The 10,811-nt window shown below is 42.7% G+C and overlaps 1 protein-coding gene across 1 annotated transcript in view; it reads right to left on the reverse strand.

Moving 5' to 3' along the window:
• Positions 1-3,299, reverse strand: part of pxylp1 (2-phosphoxylose phosphatase 1) — a 43,841-nt gene extending 40,542 nt beyond the window's left edge. The window contains exon 1 of the mRNA XM_060897675.1: positions 3,140-3,299. The gene's annotated coding sequence lies outside the window, so the exon portion shown is untranslated. The remainder of the gene's footprint in view (positions 1-3,139) is intronic.
• Positions 3,300-10,811: the final 7,512 nt, after the last annotated feature.

Genomic DNA, 10,811 nt, shown 5'->3' on the forward strand with positions numbered 1-10,811 from the left:
TTATTATTATCTCATCTCATCTCATTATCTCATCTCATCTCATTATCTCATCTCTAGCCGCTTTATCCTGTTCTACAGGGTCGCAGGCAAGCTGGAGCCTATCCCAGCTGACTACGGCCGAAAGGCGGGGTACACCCTGGACAAGTCGCCAGGTCATCACAGGGCTTAATCAGGTTATGGATTGAATTTAAATTGATTGTGAAGCTTAATGTACATCAACTGGTGCACGCGTGAAGGTTGTTGATTGAGATCCCAGTAGCACAAGAAAAAAAAAAGTTTAGTATACTGTGCTGAAAGCAGTTGTAATCTTAACTTGATCTAAGCCTAGTAATAACAGGTCGATGGTCCCTTAAAGGTAGCCTGCCTTGGAGATTTCTCAAATTTAGGCCATAAAAAGAATTTTCCCCGACACCCAATTATTTGTTTTTAGTGGAATGAAAGCTACTGAATTCGAATCATAGACTTCTGATTTTATCACTTTTTTTTCCTCAAAGAATAATTCATTTAAAGCCCCCTTGACCCTAAATTCTCCGCCATTTTTCCTTGCCTCACGTCAAGGTATTACGTCATACATCACATGGTGGGCTTTCCCCGTTTGCACAAGGCATTGTGGGATACAAATTTGAAACAGGAGAGAAAAACGGAGGACATGAGTGCGTGAATGAAGCGTGAAAAGCCGACTACAATAACGGAAAGCGAGAAGAAAAGATGTTATGTTGCGAAGGAAAGGAAACACAGGACCAAACTAATAAGGTGGTAAGGTGGTCAGCGAGCACCTCGGTGTGATCAGCTGTTCGTTTAGCGACAGAATGATGGAACTGTCAGTGCACGCTCAAAAGTAAACCTGTAGATGGTAGTAATGCAATACTGTGGATGCCAGCTGGTGTAAAACCTGAAAGGTGAAGAAGACGACAACGACGGCTCAGGTAAAAGTGTGCATGTGCACACGGCCTTCCTCTGTCTGCTTGACTGTGCGAAGCGAGTGATTTCATGCACATTATTTGCTCGGGAATCACCTCACATTAAATAACTTCCCAGCTACAGAATGGCCTGTTTTTTTTTTTTTTTAAAAAGATATTACAAAAATAAACATATATCACAATGGCCAAATTTCAGAGGAAACTAAACTTCACCAATTTAATGAAATCGAAAGGTCATCTAGCTTTACACTGGAACATTCCTTTATCAGCATTTGACAAATGCTCTTATCCAGAGCAATGTACAACATACCCAGAGCAGCCTGGGGAGCAGTTTGGGGTTAGGTGCCTTTACTCAAGGGCACGTCAGCCATTCCTGCTGGTCCAGGGAATTGAACTGGTGACCTTCTGGTCCCAAAGCTCCTTCTCTAACCATTACACCATGGCTTCCTCATGAAATGGTCTTACCTTTGTCCAGAGCTTCCTTGAAGAGCTGGCCATGGAGACTTATTTCAAAGAAGATTCAACTGAAATGAACTCAGACTTCCAAGTTTGCCTTTTATCGAATCATCCTTTCTGGATTTTGGTTTAGTAAAAGTGTAAAGACGGTAGCATATACTGTATTGTTGAGTACAAATGAATTTGAAAATAAAAAGCTGGAGCTACAAAAGCAAAATATCAAAGTAAACCCACTATATAAAATATGCGAGAGCAAATAAATTGACAGTTTGATTAAAGATTAAAGGGAAGCCATGACCTAAAGGATAGAGAAGCAGATTTGGTACCAAAAAGTTGCTAATTCAGTTCCCTGTACCACCAAGTGTGTGGACAAAATGTGTGGGTGGGGGAAGTGAGGGCGGCACGGTGGTGTAGTGATTAGCACTGTCGCCTCACAGCAAGAAGGTTCTGGGTTTGAACCCAGTGGCCAACAGGGGCTTTTCTGTGTGGAGTTTGCATGTTCTCCCTGTGTCTGCGTGGGTTTCCTCCCAAAGACATGTGGATTAGGTTGATTGGCTACTCTAAATTGCCCATAAGTGTGCATGTGTACCTGCCACCAGCTGAGGGTTTGGGTCCCTCTGGTGTGCTATAGACCCTTTTCAGTCACGTGACCTTCGTAAACGCGACCACCATTTTGGACATGTAGCGGACTTCGGCTCGAATTGGTTTGAATGCGAGGAAGGCGACAAACGGAGAACATACAAGAAAAAGGAGCGAGATGCAGAAAACACCTTCGCTAACCAGCGACGTAGGGCATTTACAGGGCGAGCAGAGGGAGAAATAACAACAGTAACGACACCTTAGCAACGCCGTACAGAAATAACGGTTTATGGCACAGACCCTTTCGGTTCTCGCTCATCTAGCTGCTACAATGACTGCTTAGACTGCAACAATAATACCTAACACACATTTAAGTATCCGTCGTAAAGACGTGAAACTCGTCGAGTGACGAGTGTGTTCATTGATAAGCTAACACAATCTAAAAGTAGACATACCATCACACTGCCCTGGCGCTGTGTACAGTTTACCTTCTATGGTTTGTGCACTCACTATTTGCCATTACTTTCTCCAACCGTTGTTACAGATTACAGGGAACGGCCTGGATTTAAGAGACAAATACATGTTCCTCTTGTTTTGAACACTTATTTGTAGGCAGTGCTTAATTTGTAAAGTGGGAGGTCCCGGAGCGCAGAGGATGAGCGGCTCCGGTGCGGAAAAAAAGAGGGGGGGCGCGGCGCTGCGCTTCTGGGCATGTTTTGTAATAACACTGCAAATTAAGTTCATCTGCAGATATTTTGTGGATGTCATTTCATGAGAGAAATCACCAACAAGACAGATATCAAAATCAGACATTAACACTAAATAAACTTGCATTTTTTAATTTAATTATTTGGGGGGGGGGTTGTTGTTACATAGTCAAGAGAGGTGTCGGATCACTGGATCCAGTGTAAATAGCTGCCGGAGCCAACGCCCGAGGTTCCGGAGCGCGCTCCGGCTTGCTCCCCCTCAAACTAAGCACTGTTTGTAGGACACTGCCTCTGATCTGTCCTACAGTCTACCAACAGCAAAGGAACACAACGCTAGCTAATGTCGTTAGCTAATAGCTACTACAGAAGAACAAAGAGGTTACAATGGGTTATTTTAGCCTATTTGGTTACACACTCGCCGCCACAGAATGTTAACAGCAATGTAATGCCTTTTCTGGCTAATTTTATTCGTCTTACCTCCAACAAAGTGGTCACTGCACAAGCGCTGGTATGCCGAGGGCTGCCAATCTTTCCTGTTTATGGCCTCTATCCATCTTCTCCGTCGGTCAGCATCTACCGGGATCCGATAAAATGTTAACCCTTGCCTTGTTTGTTGATGGTTACTACATCCAGGTGCACAACAATATAGTGGCATGATGTTAGTCTTGCTGAAAATAAACACTTTCTTTGCTGCCGTTCCTCAATGCTGGCTGTGGTAAACTACTGGTAGTACATGTCCAAAATGGCGGCCGCGTTTGTCGTGACGTCACATGAAAAGGGTCCATAATCACCCAAGAGAATTCAGGGAAGCTGGTTGATAGCTTCCTGGATCTCTGACCCTCAACTCTGAGGACGGCGACAGACAGATGGGGGGAGTGAGGGAGTGAATGAATGAATGAAAAGCACTTTTCCCTCTACATCCATAGCTGAAGTGCCCTTTAGCAAGGCACATAAACCCCAACTGCTCCCTGGATTGCCAAGCGTGTTCACTGCTTCAGATGGGTCCAATGCAGAGGAAGAATTTCACTATGTTCTAATGTACATGTGACAAATAAAGGCTTAAAATTCCTAAGAAAATTAACTAGAAAATCCTAGATTATAATCTATTGATATCCTAACAGGATACAGGTTTACTGGATCTTTTATAGTTAAAAGCAAGCACCCTAAGTGTACGGTTAAAGACTGGAACCAGTCCATTAGAGACCAGTTTCTCTGAATTTCATATACTCTGGTTATTTCTAGAATTATGATGACGTAACTGTTCTCTGAACAGTTGTTGTTTTTGGGTGGAAAATCCCCATCTCTGAACTGCTGGTTTTAGTATAACTCACAATTGTGGCTGTACATACTCATTTCACCAGGCATTAGATTATCCAGACCAACATACAACATACCCAGAGGGTATGGGGGTACTGGGGGTTAGGTGCCTTGGTCAAGCCATTCCTCAAGTCATTCCTGCTGGTCCAGGGAATCAAACTGGCAACCTTTTGGTCTGAAAGCTGCTTCTCTAAACGTTAGGCCATGGCTTCCCTGTTGATCTCTTTGGAAAGTGTCAGAAGATGATTTGAAGGTGGTTTGATATTTCATAGAATCCAGTTTTTCTCTTATTTCCTCTGTTTTTTCCTGCGTATCCTTAAACAGCTTCTCGAGAACCTTCTTCCATCAGTTCCTGTTGCGTCGGTTTCTCTTCCTCCTTTTTGCTTTGGCCCTTTCTGCCTGGTTCTGGGTTTCTCTCTGCATTAGAGGCTAAAGGCAGATTGATCATAACAATACATAAAAGCTACTGCCAAATAAACATACGGTATACAATATATAGACTAGTAATTGGTATGACGTTATAAAGTGTTTTTTGTAACATTGTTTATAGTTATTTTGTAATTGCTTCTAACATACATCAATCTTCTTCTTCTTCTTTTGGCTGTTCCCGTTGGGGGTCGCCACAGCGGATAAAGTTCCTCCATCTCCTCCATATCTTTTTCTGTAGCACCAACCATCCTCATGTCCTCCTTCACCACATCCATAAATCTCATCTTTGCTCTTCCTCTTTTCCTTCTACCTGGCAACTCCATCTCCAGCATTCTTTTCCCAGTGTACACTGGATCTCTCCTCTGTACATGTCCAAACCATCTCAATCTCGCCTCTCTCACTTTGTCTCCAAGCTGTCCTACATGTCCTGTCCCTCGAATATTCTTGTTTCTAATCCTGTCCAACTTTGTCACTCCTGATGAGAAGCTCAGCATCTTCAGCTCTGCTGTCTCCAGTTCATCCTCCTGTCTTTGTGTCAGTGCCACTGTCTCCAAACCAGACAAGATCACCGCTCTTACTACTGTCTTGTACACTTTCCCTTTCACTCTTGCTGGCAACCTTCTGTCACAAATCACTCCTGACCTTCTCCTCCATCCATTCCAACCTGCTTGCACTCTCTTCTTCACTTCTCTTCTGCACTCACCATTACTTTGTACAGCTGACCCCGGATATTTGAACTCCTCTGCTTTGACCACCTCTATTCCTTGTAGCTGTACCATTCCACTGTCCTCGCCCTCATTCACGCACATAGACTCACTCTGTCTTGCTCCTACTGACTTTCATTCCCCTTCTCTCTAGTGCATACGTCCATGTCTCTAAGTTTTCTTCCACTTGCTCCCTGTTTTCACGACAGATCACAATATCATCAGCAAACATCATTGTCTATGGGGCCTCTTAGCTGATGTTGTCTCTCAACCTCTCCATGATCATTGCAAACAGGAAAGGGCTTAGGCCGAATCCCATTTCACCCCTTGGACCAACCCCTTAGCCCTTCCCCTCCATTTTGCGCGTTCACGTGAAGGGGTAGGGGTATCCCAATCCCAGTTAACGCGGAGGGGTAGGGGAAGGGGTAGGGCTTCTGTACCCCTCCAAACGGAGATTTTCCTGGAGCTGACTCCGAACGAAGGGGTTTGAGTGATTTCCCACAATGCCATGCGGATTTCAGCGAAATTTCATGCAGATTTCAGAAAGATGGCGGTTCCCGCGGCGAAAGATTGTCATAAATGTATTTTCTCCATTATTTATGTGTTTTAAGTTGTTATCCAGAGGAAACACGCCGCTTGATTCGCTTTCGAGCTGAGAATGAGCAGCGATTTCTGAAATCCAAGCTGCTGCTAAAAAGCTTTGGGAGTGAGTATTGTTTTCGGTTGCTTGACTGCGTACGTTTTGTTCTGTTATTCTCGCTTTTATTGTTTACATGAGTGTTCTGACACCTCATTCTGTCGGATGTGGTGCACGAAGCGCCAAAGATATCCCATTCAGTGGTGTTAGTTAACAAATCACACCCTGCCAGCAGAGATCTCTGGTTCTGGCTCTGACTGTAGCGGCTGGTCGCAGCCAATGACGCATTTGGTCGCGTTTTGCTAACGTAAACGCTGACGGAGGTACGCGATGACGTATGCGATCGTTGAAGGGCTATCCCAATACGTAAGGGTTGAATTTCAAGCCCTATCCCTTGTAGCTCAGTTTCAAGGGGAAGGGCCAAGGGGAAGGGGGGAGGGGAAGGGGGAGGGGAAGGGGTAGAAATTAGAATTGGGATTGGGCCTTAGAGCCAAGCTCTGGTGCAATCCAACATCCACCTTCAATGCTTCTGTCGTTCTCACTGCTGTCATACTGTCCTCATACATATCCTGCACCAATCTCGCATACTTCTCCGCCATGGCCGTAACTACCATTGAGGACACCGAGGTCATGTCCTCGGTATTTTTTTTCAGAAATTTAAAATTGGTCTACGCTGAATTCGAGCAGCGATCAATGTAAAACGCAGCGTCCGCATCCACATGTCATCTGTATTTCCCCCCAATAAAATTCACATTTGTCTAATGTCATCTGAAATCTCTCAGCCTCTATCTCTATCGTTGCCGTGTCTAACGCAGCGTCACGCGACGTAGCCTATACTAGTGTCGCCCGGGGAAGTTGGGTTTTGGATAAAACAGGCAGGGTGTAGTCTACGCTCTATCACATATGCCTACCTAACCTAACGTAGGCTAATAGTCACATCGCATTATAGAGCTTTACCCGAGTGCAAAATGAAAACGTTGCAACAAACTAAATTAAGGTTTGGACAGCCAACAGAAGAGCAGGGAAAGAGAAGGAGGGAAGGTGAGAAAATATTGTCAGTGCAGTGGCAGACCGTTCAGCGGTGTCATGCCAACTTTCCAAGGGGAAACGTTTCATTGTCATTGCCTATTACATTTTAGTTAGCATTTCGAGAAACATTCAAAACTACGTTGTCACAGCAGGCAGCCCTGTGCAGGGCTGACTAAACGGGCTTGTTCGAGTAACTCTCTCTCTTTCTCTCATAACTCGCTCTCTCACTCACTCACACAGACACACACACACACAAATAATACACTCTCACACACTCTCTCTAGTACATAGTCTTCACACAGAACTAATAGCCCTACATTCTAATGTAATTTAAGATAATGAAATGTAAATAATGCCAATACTTCAGGTAGCTGAGCAATACACTCGGTTCAGTTCAGTTTTGACTTTTATGTCAGACAAAACTCCACAGTTATGGTGCCACAGTTGTAGAATTGTTAAAATAAATGTGTCCACCACCAAATCTATCCTTGGTTTGTTATTTATTTATTTATTTAAGTTGTGCCGGGGGGGCTGTCAGCCATGCTTGACCTCGGTATTTGAAAAATCCTGGTTACGGCCCTGTTCTCCGCCACTCCCAATTTCCTCATGCAGTACCGCAACTCCTCTCTTGTCACCCTGTCATACGCCTTCTCTAAATCCACAAACACACAACGCAGCTCCATTGACATTCTCAAGTATTTTTTTCTAACATACAGCAATATTGTACTGCATATCAAAATGTTAAAACAATTCAATAACTCAATTAACTGATAAATAGAAGGATGCAGAAATAATTCATACAGCCAACACACAGTAATGAGTCTTACTGATGACCTACTTCTTCTTGGAGGTTCTGCACTTGTTACTCACTTCCTGCTGTTGTAGATGGTTCCACGTGGATACCCTGATGACTTACACTTCCCAAAACCAGTTTATGCCCAAGTTTCACCCTTGCTTCAGTGCATAATCTCACCTGGAAGTGAAGATTTGTACCTAAGAGCTGCTGCTGTAATAATAAACTCGGTCCTGTGCTCATTCCAGGACTCATTAACAATCTGCTCATACAGTACTGAACATCCTTTTCAAACACTTAGTACTGTTTGTCTTTACTCACACACACCCGTATACTGTAATGATTTATATTATAATCTAATATTTGATGTCATCCAGAAGAAGACAGGTTCCCTTTTGAGTTTCCTTTTTGGTTCTTCTCAATCTTTCTTCCTCATGACTTCTCAGGGAGTTTTCCCTTGCCACTGTATTTCTGTGAAGCTGCTTTGTGATTATTAAAAGATTTATACAATTCAAATGGAATTGAATTTTCATAACTTTTGTAATACTTTGTGAAAATGTCCATTATAAAACGTGTAACATTTATACTGTATATCTAATATTCAAATGAACTGGATTGAAGTTCTATCAGGGACGATTTTAAAGCTAGACTGCCTTTCAGATTTTTCAAGTGTAGGTCATAAAAAGAATTTTCCCCGACACCCGATTACTTTTGGTTAGTGGACCGAAAGCGACTGAATTCGAATCACAGACTTCCAATTTTATTATTTTTTTAAAAATAGAACAATTAGTGAATTTAAGGCCATGTAACCCTAAATTCTCTGCTATTTTGTCCTGCTTCACCATGACCCAATACAAGATACAATGCCATGCAGTACATAGTGGGCTTTCCCCGTTTGCGCAAGGCATTGTGGGATACAAATTTGAAACAGGAGAGAAAAATGGAGGACACGAATGAAACGTGAAAGACCGACTACAGTAACGGAAAGCGAGAAGAAAAGACGTTATGTTGTGAAGGAAAGGAAACGCAGGACCAAACTAATAAATATCGGTGGCCAGCGAGCACCTCGGTGTGATCAGCTGTTCGTTTAGTGACAGAATGATGGAACTGTCAGTGCACGGTCAAAGGTAAACCTGCGCATACGGACTTCCTCTGTCTGCTTGACTGCATGAAGTGAACAATTTCATGCACATTATTTGCTTGGGAATCCTTTCAAATTAAATAACTTCCCAGCCACAGAATGGCCTGATGTTTTGTGAGATATTACAGAAATAAACATATATCACAATGGCCAAATTTCAGAGGGAACTAAATTTCACAGATTTTATGAAATCGAAAGGCCGTCTCGCTTTAAAAAGTATTTATTATTGCTGTGTAGGAGGGACAGCCAAGTAGATGTAAAACCTTTTCCCAAATGTTAAGCATTTTCTCCAAAAGCTCACCCACAATCATGCTAAATTTAAATCAACTACTCCTTGTGTAAATATTTTGAAGCCCAAAGAACACATTTTGAGATATATTTACTCCATCAAATGTTCAGTGACATTGACTCTTTCACTAGTTAGCTCATATTTGTCCTTAGGCCAAACTCGCTCCGAAGCTTTTATTTATTATTATTATTATTATTATTATTATTATTATTACTTTTTTTTATTATTTCTTATGTCTCCTTTCAGGGTTTATTATCAAAAATTAAAATGCAATGTTAACATAAAAACTACGGTTTTGGAAATGTACTTTCAGGTTTGGAGTTTTCTGTGTCAAAGGTCCAATTTAGTATGTAAACAGCTAAAGGGGAGAAAAGCAAGTTAGTTCATCTTGATTTTTCCATCAGTCCTGAAGCTGAATAGCTCAACGTCTATTACATTACAGGCATTTAGCAGATGCTTATATCTAGAGCAACGTACAAGAAGTGCAAAAGTCAGGTACAAGAAGTGTTGAACTTCTAGACAAGCAAGTTCTGCTGCCAAATGAGTGACGGAATTAAAAAGGACAATGTTTACTTGTCTACTTGTTTCATCATCTTGGTTATAGAACATGTAAAGGTGAGCGTGTAATGGTGAGGATCAGAGGACGGTCTATAGAGAAAATAAAATCAACAATACAGTAGAGTGAAAAATCACAAGAAAATTAATGTGAAAGAAAGGAAACAAATGCACGCAATATTACATGTTGGATTAGTATCAACGGTGTCACATCAAAAATACTGAATGTCGTTAATCTTCAGAAAGCATCAGATGTCAGTTTTACAAAGAAGGATGAACTGTGTCCCTTTTGCACCTGTGTAACGGCATTTCCTTGAATAAAACTGACCCCTGGTTATGAGGATATGCAAATATTGACAGACTATATAGAGCACTGGGTTCTCCGGGACAGAGTTTGCTTGAGGATAGAAACAGCCCTTCACTTTACTGATATGTCAGGACTTTTCATTATGCAAATAGATAAGAATCATGCTGTTACAAGAAATACAAGTCAGCAACATGGCCTACCATGAAGCAGTGTCACTGTTACCACCCTAAAGTTGATTATATTCCAATAACACCATGTCTGACAATGTTTCATTTCTTTTATACCAAAGCCATTTTCCAGTGCCATCCATCCATTATCCGTAACCACTTATCCTGCGCAGGGTCGCAGGCAAGCTGGAGCCTATCCCAACTGAGTGAGAGGCGGGGTACACCCTGGACAAGTCGCCAGGTCATCACGGGGCTGACACATAGAAACACAAACAACCATTCACATTCACACCTACGGTCAATTTAGAGCCACCAGTTAACCTAACCTGCATGTCTTTGGACTGTGGGGGAAACCGGAGCACCCAGAAGAAACCCACACAGGCACGGGGAGAACATGCAAACTCTACACAGAAAGGCCCTCATCGGCCGCTGGGCTTGAACCCAGAACCTTCTTGCTGTGAGGCGACTGTGCTAACCACTACACCACCGTGCTGCCACACCCCAGTGGCTCATCCTTCCCAATTTATGATCCACATATTTAATTTGGCATACGGTTTTGTTTTGGTCCACCAAGTGCCTTTCCTGACACAACCCTCACCAGGGTATCCAGACATGGGACTTGTGCAACCACTGGCTGGTTATTTTTATCTAATCTGCATGTCTTTGAACTGTGGGAGGAAACTAGAGCACTGAGACACAGGAAGAACGTGCAAACTCCATGCAGAAAGGTCCCTGTCAGACCTGAGGTTCAAACCTGAAACCTTCATGCTGTGAGGCAACA

The sequence above is a fragment of the Neoarius graeffei genome, chromosome 17 (genome assembly GCF_027579695.1).
Source record: "Neoarius graeffei isolate fNeoGra1 chromosome 17, fNeoGra1.pri, whole genome shotgun sequence".
NCBI classification, from domain to species: domain Eukaryota; kingdom Metazoa; phylum Chordata; class Actinopteri; order Siluriformes; family Ariidae; genus Neoarius; species Neoarius graeffei.